The 11,353-nt window shown below is 46.1% G+C and overlaps 1 long non-coding RNA gene across 1 annotated transcript; it reads left to right on the top strand.

The window, feature by feature from the left end:
• Window positions 1–219: 219 nt before the first annotated feature.
• On the top strand, window positions 220–5,197 carry LOC119975507. The gene is made up of 2 exons (XR_005462776.1): window positions 220–276; window positions 4,700–5,197. It is a non-coding gene; the product is annotated as an uncharacterized LOC119975507 (long non-coding RNA).
• Window positions 5,198–11,353: the final 6,156 nt, after the last annotated feature.

Raw genomic sequence — 11,353 nt, 5'->3', positions numbered from 1 at the left:
TACATTGTGAATTTGATTTTTGACCTATTATGTATTTTCTTTTCATGTACAGATTGATCAGTCTGAGCTGCATGCAGAACAATGCTGAGATACCTTCAATCGCGACACAGGAGAGAAGATAGATGATTCAAAGGCTTTAATCATCTGAGAACTGTACATCAGCCGAGAAGTATGCTCATCACATGCTGCCGAGTGAGCCCCATCCTATATACCGTTTCCTGGGGGCGGAGTCCCCCAGGGTTCCAAGCCCGGTCTTAAAGGGCCAACGCATTAAAGGTAAGGTACCATTATAGCAGCTACTGATAACATTCATCACAAATGCTTTTCACTGTACCCCAGTACACGTGACAATAAACAAACCCAAATCCAAACAGTAGTTTAGAGCTTAAAGAGGTTTATTGTATTGGTTTTCTGGTCCCCACGTTCTCCATGTGATCCAACCCCACATCATCTTTGGACGCAAGACATATGGAACAGGGTGGGCGCTGAAATAGTGCGGCAGGGCCATGGGATCCACGCTTCTTCGGGCTGCGACTCCCCTGATGGCTCCCAAAACTTCCTGGAATGTGGTGGGAAATGTGGCCAATAGGCCTTCGGAACCATGTGGGTGCATTTTGCAAACCCTCTGCCAGTCCAAGCGAAGATATCGGCGGAGCCAGTCATGCCCAATAGGCTCGGCCCACTCCCATGTGCAACAACCAGTGGTAAATTTGTTGACTGGTGGCCATATTCAATGGGGATGGTGGACGTGCCCACAATCCCGGATCGTATGCGGTTGAAAGTATCCAGACTAAATACAGACATGGCAGCCCCCATATCGAGTTCTATGTGGGTGGTGTGGCCGAGATTTGAATGGCTGCAATTCTTGATGCAGCCGCACAATGTAGTTATTGGTACTGGTCATCATCGTCTCCACATATGGGGCCCGTCATGATGGGATGGTCATGCCTGGCAGTGCTGTGGGTGGGTGGCTCCTCATAGGGCCTACTGTGCCCCGGATCCCTGCATCCCGCTGTAACCACTGCCGTCTGGTAATTATATTCCTGGTCCCCCTGGTTAAGGGAAGAAGTTTGGCAATTTTTCCAGGGCCTATTCCGGTGTCTCACCCCTTGCTTATAGGTGTCCCAATGCTGGGGAAGGGGTTCTTCTGTTCCAGCAGGCTGTGTGCGGGGTCTGCTTCGGTGTCCTGAACTGAGCACCGCCATCGCTTGGCGTTCCTGAATTCCCTGTTCAGTGCTTTCCTGGGATACCACACTTACCGCTCTTTTGGAGGTCGAAACAATCTTCGGCTAGTAGTTTTCTTTGCGTGGCCGCATCGCGGATCCCACATACTAACCGATCGCATAAAGTTTCGCCCAGGGCTTGGCCAAACTCACAGGTCTTAGCTAGTTTCCTGAGGTGAGCCAGAAAGATTTTGATGCCTTCACCCTGAGCGGCCGTGTGGAATCGAAAATGGTGTCGGCTTTCAGTTGAAACGTTACCCCACCAAGGCTACCAGGGAGGTGAATGAGTGGCTGTCCAGAGGGTCTGGGTGGGTTAAGCTTTTTACAATGCTGTACTTGGGCAGCCCCCCCCCCCCCCCAACAAGCTATCAGCAAGGTAACAGTTTGGCGCTTGTTGGCAATAATTGCGTTTGTGAAGAAGAAGGACTACATCCTCTCTATGTACTGTCCCCAGTTATCCGTACCTTCTGTGGTAGTCACCACTGTTGTATTGTGTATACTGCAGATAAGGGTATTACGGTAAGGGTACTACAGGTACGGGGGTAGATCCCTGCCTGCTGGCTCCGCCCAGTAGGTGAAGTATAAATGTGTGGGCTCTCCGAGCTGCAGCCATTTCAGCAGCAGCTGCGGGAGGCTCCACATCTCTGCGTAATAAAGCCTCGATTACACTCTACTCTCGTCTCGTCGTAATTGATAGTGCATCACCTTCATTGAATGGCTCTAACTTCCAGAAATTCAGCATGGTGATGGCTTCCAATGGGGCCTGACAAGGCCGAGTCGAGGTAGACCAGGCACGTAGCAACCGGTGTCGATGGCAACTACAGCCCACCCTCGTCACCCGAGTTAGATCTGAGGAAAGCAGCCACACATAAACAGGAGTTTGGAGTACACAGAGTTTTATTACTAGTTATAGTCAAACACCATCACTTCCCGGAAGGTCGCCTTCCCCAACCTGCACCCAGGTATGGGCTTATATATTAGAGGGTCTACACCTGTTAAGGGGACACCCCGCCCCGTCACTGGGGAAGTTCATATTCCCCAGAGGTCAGGGGAAACCTGATTGTTCCTATCCCGTGACCTCTGCTGGGGTTATAACATACTGGTTAGGCCTCAGGCCCTGGAGTGTCGTATCCCATTCTGGGCATCATACATTATTGGGTCAGATAATTAATTGCTTGGTCAAAGAACCAAGTTTTAAAATGCATTTTCAAGAAGTGGAGAGAGGTTTAGGGAATAAATTACAGAACTTGGGTTATAGGCAGCTTAAGGCACAGTCACAAATGATGGAGTAATGAAAGTTGGGATGTGCGGAGATGCAATTAGAAGAGCAGAGAGAGTGTAAGGCTGAAGGGTAAACAAGGATGAGACTATGGAGGGATTTGGATGTGAGGATTGATATCGGCATCTTGGGAGATGATGGACTATGCGCAGGGTGTATGTCGCTACCGATATACACTCTGGGCACGTGTGATATGGCTGTAGCAGCTGATTCATGAGTGGCAGGCCTTTAGATACAATAGTGATGTTTAAGAGACATCTTGACGAATAAATGAACAGGATGGGACTAGAGGGATACAGAACTTAGAAGAGCAGAAGGTTTTAGTGGAGAGGGCAGAAGGGCCACTTTCTGTGCTGTTCTTTGTTCAGATCCGTGAGCTGCAAGCCACTCATTCATTTCCTTTACTAGGCTGTGATTGACAGCTTCCACGCACACAGTTTTCAGCATTGCTTCATTCATCTTCCTTCACAGTTGAGTAACTCTGAAGTGCTCCAACCACAATATTTATCATCATCAACAACTTCAAAGTGAGTTAAGTGCTTACCAATCACCCCACTTCATGCTTGAGTGATTTTGAAGTGGTCAGCTGGAAATTGAGAGACGTCTCTTTTCTGGGGTGGTAGGTGGCGTCCTCAAAGAAGTCTCTTTTCTGGGGGGCTGCCTGACAAATGTCTCTTTTTTGAGAGATGTGTGGGGGTCCCTTTCTTTAGTAGGTCTTGGGGGGTGGGGAGGGGTCTCCATATTTAAAAGCACTCTGTGGGGAGGGGGGGCAGTCTGGGCATCCCGTATTTGGGGGAAGGGGGGAGAGACCCAGAAAATCCAAGGGTGGGGGGCTGAATTGTGATGTGGGTGGAGATGGCCAGCTGCTGAACGCCGCTATTGGACCTCCTGCTCAAAATGGCAACCCGGTAGCGGGATTCCCTCGGCAATCCCACGCAATCCTCGGCATGCATAATTTTGAATGGCTAAGGATTGGGAATTGTTTCCTAATCTGTGCTCCCAGCAGGAGCACAAATCATTTGAAATTCTGCTCCGGTGGGAGCACATAGTGCGGAATTCTCTGTAGTCCGATGCCGAAATCCGGATCAGCGATCGAGCGGAGAATGGCTTCCGATGCTGGATTCGGGGCAGGCGGCGGGTTGATGCCGATTTCCGAGGCTCCGCCCCCCTCCAAATCTATTCGCAAGTCCGTTGGCGCATCATCAGCCGATCCACCCGCATTGCTCTGCCCCTAATGATCTGAGTTCCCAATGGCGCAGGCCACGTGCAGTCCCAGCGGTCGGTAACCCAGCGTACCGATTGCGGACAGTGTCCATCACTGCCACCCTCGTCTAGGATCCGTGCTGCTGGCCGGGCTGCGTGGAGTGATGGGGGGGTGGCCAGGGGCTGGGCTGTGGGCCCGGGGTAGGCGGTTAGGGCTCCAGCACGATCGGCGCTGTATTTTCCGTCGCGACCAGTGCCGCCCGTCAGCCCTGCGCCTGTGAGGCCCGGGACCCAGCGATTCTCCGGCCATTTTCAGCCTGATCCGTGGTTGTTCCATGCGGCGCCGGTGCTGGCCCCTCGCCGATACCGGAATCGGTGAGGGGCACACGCCCATTTTACCATCATGAATCACCCGAAGATTCTCCATTGCTGCCGCCACCTCGCCTCGGGAACGGAGAATTCCACCCAAAGTCTCCCAAACGGAGAATTTTGCGCATAATTTAATAATTGATGCATTACCAACCTGGGAGCCACGTAGATCACAACAACTTAAATGACCAGGGCTGGTTTAGAGTTACGGTCCAGAGCAGAGTACTGATCAGTCCAATGCCTCAGGGATTTTATTTTAAAGATTTTCCTCCCACTGCCTACCTATCATTGAGACTATTGCAATGGAGAAAGTGAACCCAAGCCATAGTTCCCACTGTGATGTCATAGATCCGCCACCAACAGATTGTTAACTCAGTAACTAAGTAACTATCATTCTTTGCAAGGGAAACCTAGCTCAACTTACAGTAGAGGAGCAAGAAAAAAACACATTGGGATGTTGAGTAGGTTGCATTATCAAACAGCGTTGAGACATGAAGAGAATATAAGTGACTCCAACTCATTTTTGGTGTAAACTCCTGAAATGTAGTAAAGTGGTTTCTCAGCTCTGTGAACTGAATTGCCAGGAGTGTTCCACAGCTGTTGAATCAGATTTATTTTCATTCAGGGAGAGCCTCTCTGGAGAACAGACAGATGGGCTCGCGTACAGTAGGACAAGACCCTAATTGACAAGAAGAAGAAAGCGTGGGAAATATTGTATCATGGCTTTCGTGGTGAGATAGGAAGTGGAAATTACAAAAGTGTGGAAGAGTGAATTGCTCCATGATTAAGTCAACCCATCGTGAACAATGAAATCAACATTATACATAATCTCAATTTTCTAAAAGAAAACGTTGGCCACCCTCCACAGAGAAACAAGTCATTTTGGTGACAGTGTTGCTTGTGTAGGAATTAACAAACAATTTGAAAAGTACTTCGGTATTTACCTTTCAGCATTGTTACCATTAAATGAAGGAATTACACAAGGATTGTTTTTACAGTGATTTTCATGTGCCCAGGAATTCAGTGAATTGTAGTCACTATTGCAATGTATGAAAATATGACAACCGATTTACACATTACAAGCTCAGACAAATAGCAATGAAATAAATCATATCAGTTTTAATTATGTTGGTTGAGAGATGAATATTATCCAGGACACCTGCTCTTCTTCAAATAGTGCCATGGAATCTGTTACATTCACAGAATGCCTCAAGTTAACATCTCAATCAAAAGACAGCGCCTCTGACTGTAAGACTCTCCTTGTACCATCTAGAATGTGAGCCTAGATTTTGTGCTAGAGAGGGCTAAAAATTGTTACGATTTTAAGGTTGGACAAAGTAATGTAAATTACTAAATGGAAAGTGTGCCCTGTAGGCGCATGAACAGATAGTCTTGGGACACTGAGTCAGATAAACTCTTGGATTTCTCTTTGATCTAATATTTTTGGATTTGCTGAAAGTAGGGGCTGAATCTTTCTTTCCCATGCTGAACAAATGAGAGGACGAGACAGGGGGCATGCGGGGGTCACTTTTTAAAATTCCTCCTCCGATTCCCAGCATCCACCATTTTTGTTGGGTCGGGAATCGTGGTAGTTTGTGGCCCCAAACACTCTTAAAGTGATGTCAGTGATGGAACCATCAATTCACCAGACAAGTGTTTTCCGATATGAATATAGGCTTCAATCTACTTACTACAGAGCCAGCCTGTTACCCGTTGATGAACTCTCGGTGAACTGCAGGCTGACTCTGGACAAGGGTCCAGATACAGCAGCACAAGGGGGAGGAGTCATGGGCGGAGCCAAGGGTGGAGCCCTGTACAAGCTCCTGAGCATTCCCAGAGCTACTCCCCGTAGTGGTCGGATAACGCTACTGCGCTTACAAAGATACAGTGTGAATTACCATGTTACATTCACCAGAGTCAGGTCTGCTATTTAAATGGCTGTTCCAAAATCAAGTTTCCATGCCTTTGCTATTTACATGGACGCAGATGGGTTCCTGGAGCCTGTGGGAATCATACATTAGCTCGTGAACCTTGCGAAGATCCTGCTGTCAAGTTGGGAACTTTTTGACAAGTAAGTATAAAAGTTTTTTGCCAACTTCCACTGTCATAATGTCATGGCTTATGATGATTTAAATACGCCTTTAATGCATTGGTTTGATTTTCACATGGATTTAATGTCTTGGCATCTGATGTGCTTTTGAAACACTCTTCCAGTATCAACGAGTGAAAGTAAAAGCCACCAGAGTCCCAGATGATCATCGGCTGTTTTCCCCTTTGAGGGGTGGGGGCGGGTGGGGAGGGGGGAGAGCTGACTGGTGGTGATTAAACCTGAGGATCATCACAGCTGAGGCCAGGAGCAAGGTTGAGAAGGTGGGCCTCAGCCAGCACTGGAATTGAACCTGTGCTGTTGGCCTTGCTCTGCATCACAAACTAGCTGCCCAGCTAACTGGGCTGGCCAGGTGAATCTGAAATGGAGATGGTGTGACACCCTGAAAATTAGCAAACCTCTAACACAGCACCTCCAACCTGTAGTGTCTGTCCACAACAAAGATTTTTGAAAGTTGGTTGACGGGTCAAGTACCAACCAACTCAAGAACACTTTCTTCGCTGCTGCCATCAGACTTTTGAATTGACCTACCCCATATTAAATTGATCTTTTCCCTACACCCTAGCTGTGACGGTAACATTACATTCTGCAGTCCCTCCTTCCTTCCCTATGTACGGTTTGCGTTGTATGTACAGCATGCAAGAAACAATACTTTCACTGTATACTAGAACATGTGACAATAATCAAATCAAATCAAAATGTATGCTTCACATATGAACTTTAAGACAACATAGATTTATTTGTTTTGGATTGTTATGTTTTTTCGGATGAGGAGGAAAAGGGGGGATAGGCGATCTCACAAATTCTTGTCATTTGTAGAGGATATTATGCAATATTTGCACAACTGGTTACAAAGAGAGATTTGCTCCTCTATGGTGGGAGATTTTTCACAGAATCCTTTGTGGCAACTGTGCAGGAAAATCTCGCATGATCGAGAATTCACTTCTGGAAGTCTTCAAAACTCTGACTTCACTCCCCCAATCTTCTCCCATTTCAGGGAAGGCTTCACCGCCCCTCCCCCTCCTCCCGGCCAGCCCAGATGCTTGTTGTTGACAGCTATCCACGATGAATTAGAATACCACAGCATAGCAGTGCACAGGAACAGGGACACGCTGCTTCCTATGTTTACCAAGCAATTGTGAACATCTGGAACTGGAGTATCAAGGGAACACAACATTAACATACAGTATGTACGGCTTGGAGGCTGTTCATGTGGCTGCATGAGGCATCTGGCCTAAAACCTGCTCAGGAAATAGGATCCCAAAGGAAAACAATTTCTGGTCGGCACGATGTATTCTGTAGCTGACCAATGAGAAAAATTAATTTATATTTAGACTCCACAGTACAGTTCCAAGAGCAAAATACTCTGGATTCAATAATTCTAGTTGTTTTCCTTTATTTATTCCTTCATGGAGCGTGGGTGTCGCTGGCTGGCCAGCATTAATTGCCCAACCCTAATTGACTTTGAGAAGCGTACAAAGTCTGACAACACCAGGTTAAAGTCCAACAGGTTAATTTCGAATCATGAGCTTCGGAGCGTAGCTACTTTGTCAAGTATTGGGTCAGAGATTTAAAGAAAGATTTAAAAGAAGTTGCATTTATGTAGTGCCTTTCACTACCTCAGTATGTCCCATAATGCTTCACAGTCATAGAAGTAATGTAGGAAAAATGGCAGCTAATTTACAAACAGCATGGTTCCACAAACAGCAATGAGGTAATGACCAGTTAATCAACCTTCCATGTTGGTTGTATTGGCCAGGGCACTGGAAAGAATTCCTCTGCTTCGAAATAGGGTTTGACGTCCACCCAAGGGCAAGATGGGGTCTCCTCAATTTAAAATCTCACCTCAAACAAGGCATCTCTAACAGAGTTAGTCTCCCCCAGCGCTACACTGGAACGTCAGCCACCCACTAGTCATGGATGACATCTACCCATTGGAAGAGTTGAGACCTGACGCAGCTGGATCCTTGAAAGAGTCAATATCACCAATATTGAGGCCATCATCATCCAAAACCAACTCTGCTGCGCCATCCATATGCTTAGAATGCCAGAGGCCCGACTACCAAAGCAAATCTTCTTTACCCAGCTCAAGGAAGGATCCCAACAAGAGGAGGACAAAGGAAGCTCTTCAAAGACACCTTGTAGGCTTGCCTAAAGAAATGGAACATAGACGTCGATGCCATGGACATCTTTGCTCAGAAGAGACCTGCTTGGAGGAACCTCGTGACTGAAGGATCACAATTCTTTGAGAACACCCGACGGCAAGAGGAGGCCTGGAAAAAGAGTCTGAGAAAGGAATACCTACGACTTAGAGTCCAAGGACCAATCCCAACTTTTGGAATCTCCTGCCAAGTGAGTGATTGAAGATGTGGCTCTTGGATGGGACTCATCAGCCACGCAAGAACCCACAGAACCCGTGACGAGTAGCACAGAGTATCTTAGGTGGACAATCATACCCATTAGCAAGTGACCACCGCATTCTATCCATTATAGTTGCTTCAATGGAATTAGCATTCTCATGACAAACCAAAGGTTAGGATTAGATCATTATTTCACCTTCTGTGACTTCAAACTCACTTTATACAGTAAAGTACCCTTTTAATGGAATTAACAGCCTCATGACAAACTAGTTTAAAAAAATATAACTTCCTTTCATTTTATTTGCATTTTAAACATATTTATGAATGCTGAGCAGTAATAATATTAAATATTAACCTACCAAAAAAATGTCGCCCGTGTCTCCTGCTAGACTGAAAAATTTCTGTCGAAGTAAATATCCGGGTAAGTCGCCCGAGTTAGCGCTGCGGCTGGATTTCTTATTCCGCAGCCAGCGCTTCAAGCGGCAAAAAAAACATAGATTTCAAAGAATTTACAGTGCCGAAGAAGGCCATTCGGCCCATCGAGCCTGCACCAGCCCTTACAAAGAGCACCGTACTGAAGCCCACGTATCTACCCTGTAACCCAGTAAACCCCACTTAACATTTTATTTTGAACACTAAGGGCAATTTAGCATGGCCAATTCCCCTAACCTGCACATCTTTGGACTGTGGGAGGAAACCGGAGCACCTGGAGGAAACCCACGCACACACGGGGAGGACGTGCAGACGCCGCACAGACAGTGACCCAGCCAGAATCGAACCTGGGACCCTGGAGCTGTGAAGCAACCGTGCTAACCACTATGCTACCATACTGCCCAGGACAGACGGGAGTTTAAACACCACATGGGTCCAGCTTGCATGCCTGAACGGCCACACTTCCAGGTCGTCATGCCGCAGCGCACAAGCGACTTAACACGTGGATGATGCAGGAGGGCACAACATCGAGGGCCGAAGGGCCTGTTCTGTGCTGTACTGTTCTATGTTCTATGTTATGGGCCTATACTGTACTATTTGCAATTAGAGAATCAGAATTCTATTGATAGACACATATGCAAACCTGGATTGGCCACACTAAATTGTCCCTTAATTGGAAAAAAAATTAGGTGCTGTAAATTTATCAGAAAAAAATAAATACATTTCAAAAACAACAACAGTAGCAAAGCTGCCACAAGCTAATTTCACGTTGCCCCCTCATGGGGAGCAGTGAGAGAAATTTTCATCAAATTCTTCTGCATTAGTCTCAGGTCAGGCTCCAGTGAAAGGATGGTTTTTTTTAAAAGCACTGTGCTATCTATCACTTGGACTGCAGTTTGAAAGCAATAACTTTACTCTGCTTATCTCTGCAGTAAAGGATAAATCACTTTATTAATCAATCCTTAAGATGTACTTTCACTGCTGCAAATAATATGTATCTAAATGATGTATGAATCAGAAATGTTTGTCCACTTCTCGACATCAGTGTGACTTTTCTGTATGGAATTTGGGACTTGTCCACAGCACAATTGTTATTCTTTGATGGGTGAAAGTTGGCAAAACATCTAATCAACTAATTTCCTCATGGTATCCTGTTATAAGTCCAGGAAATACTTTAAAATCAATCAGTCCACTAGGTATCCAAGTACACTTTTAAGTTCCTGTCTCTGGTTGGGCGTATTTCTAGATGTCTTGTGAGATAATAATAATCTTTATTAGTGTCACAAGTAGGTTTACATTAACACTGCAATGAAGTTACTGTGAAAAGCCCCGAGTCACCACATTCCGGCGCCTGTTCGGATACACAGAGGGAGAATTCAGAATGCCCAAATCACCTAACCTGCACATCTTTGGAATGTGGGAGGAAACCGGAGCACCCGGAGGAAACCCATGCAGACACGGGGAGAATGTGCAGTCTCCGCACAGACAGTGACCCAGCGGGGAATCGAACTGGGACCCTGGCGCAGTGAAGCCACAGTTCTATCCACTTGTGCTACCGTGCTGCCCATGTTGTCCTGATTTGGTACAGCTGTTATGGGAGCGGCGTTTTCAGAACCCCAAAATGTATCATGGAGTTCAACCAAACTCTCCCTTTAATGGATAATTGCTTTTGAAGCACACGGCTTGTTCCCCAGGTGTGGTAGTACAATTATGGACACGTGGGTTTTAAAACACAAAACAATGTTTATTCCATGAATTCAACTTAACCTTCTTAAATAAACATTGGATCTCTTAACACCCCTTACTTTAAATAATACAACACTAAATAATCCCTCAAAATATTCCTTCAAACCTCTAAAAGACTGAACACATTTAAACAGAAACATATCACGTTAAAGACATTACTATTATGAGTTTAAATCACTCAAATGATTCAAAGATAGTCTTTCCTGGCAGAGATCACCGCAGATCCAACTCACTTCAAACACACACTCCCAAGCTCTTTTCCTCAAAACTGGCTTTTCCTTTCAAACAGCTCACAACAAACCAGCCAGGCACTTTTCAGCTGCTCTCTCTCAAAACTGAAACCAAAACACTGCAAAATGGCTGAGCTAAAAAGCCAGCTCCACCCACACTCTGACATCACTTCAGTAATATGAGCTGCTCCATTTCTTAAAGGTACATTGCTTAAACATCCAATTCTTAAAGGTACTCTCACGTGACACAGCAAAGAGTTTTAACCGTGAAACGAACGATTGAAGATACTTTGGTACATTGGTTAGCACAGTTCCTTCACAGCTTCAGGGTTCCAGGGTTGATTCCCGGCTTGGGTCACTGTCTGTGCGGAGTCTGCACGTTCTCCCCGTGCCTGTGTGGGTTT

Source organism: Scyliorhinus canicula, chromosome 13 (assembly GCF_902713615.1).
Source record: "Scyliorhinus canicula chromosome 13, sScyCan1.1, whole genome shotgun sequence".
NCBI classification, from domain to species: Eukaryota; Metazoa; Chordata; class Chondrichthyes; order Carcharhiniformes; family Scyliorhinidae; genus Scyliorhinus; species Scyliorhinus canicula.
This window is presented reverse-complemented; position numbering and strand designations above follow the sequence as displayed.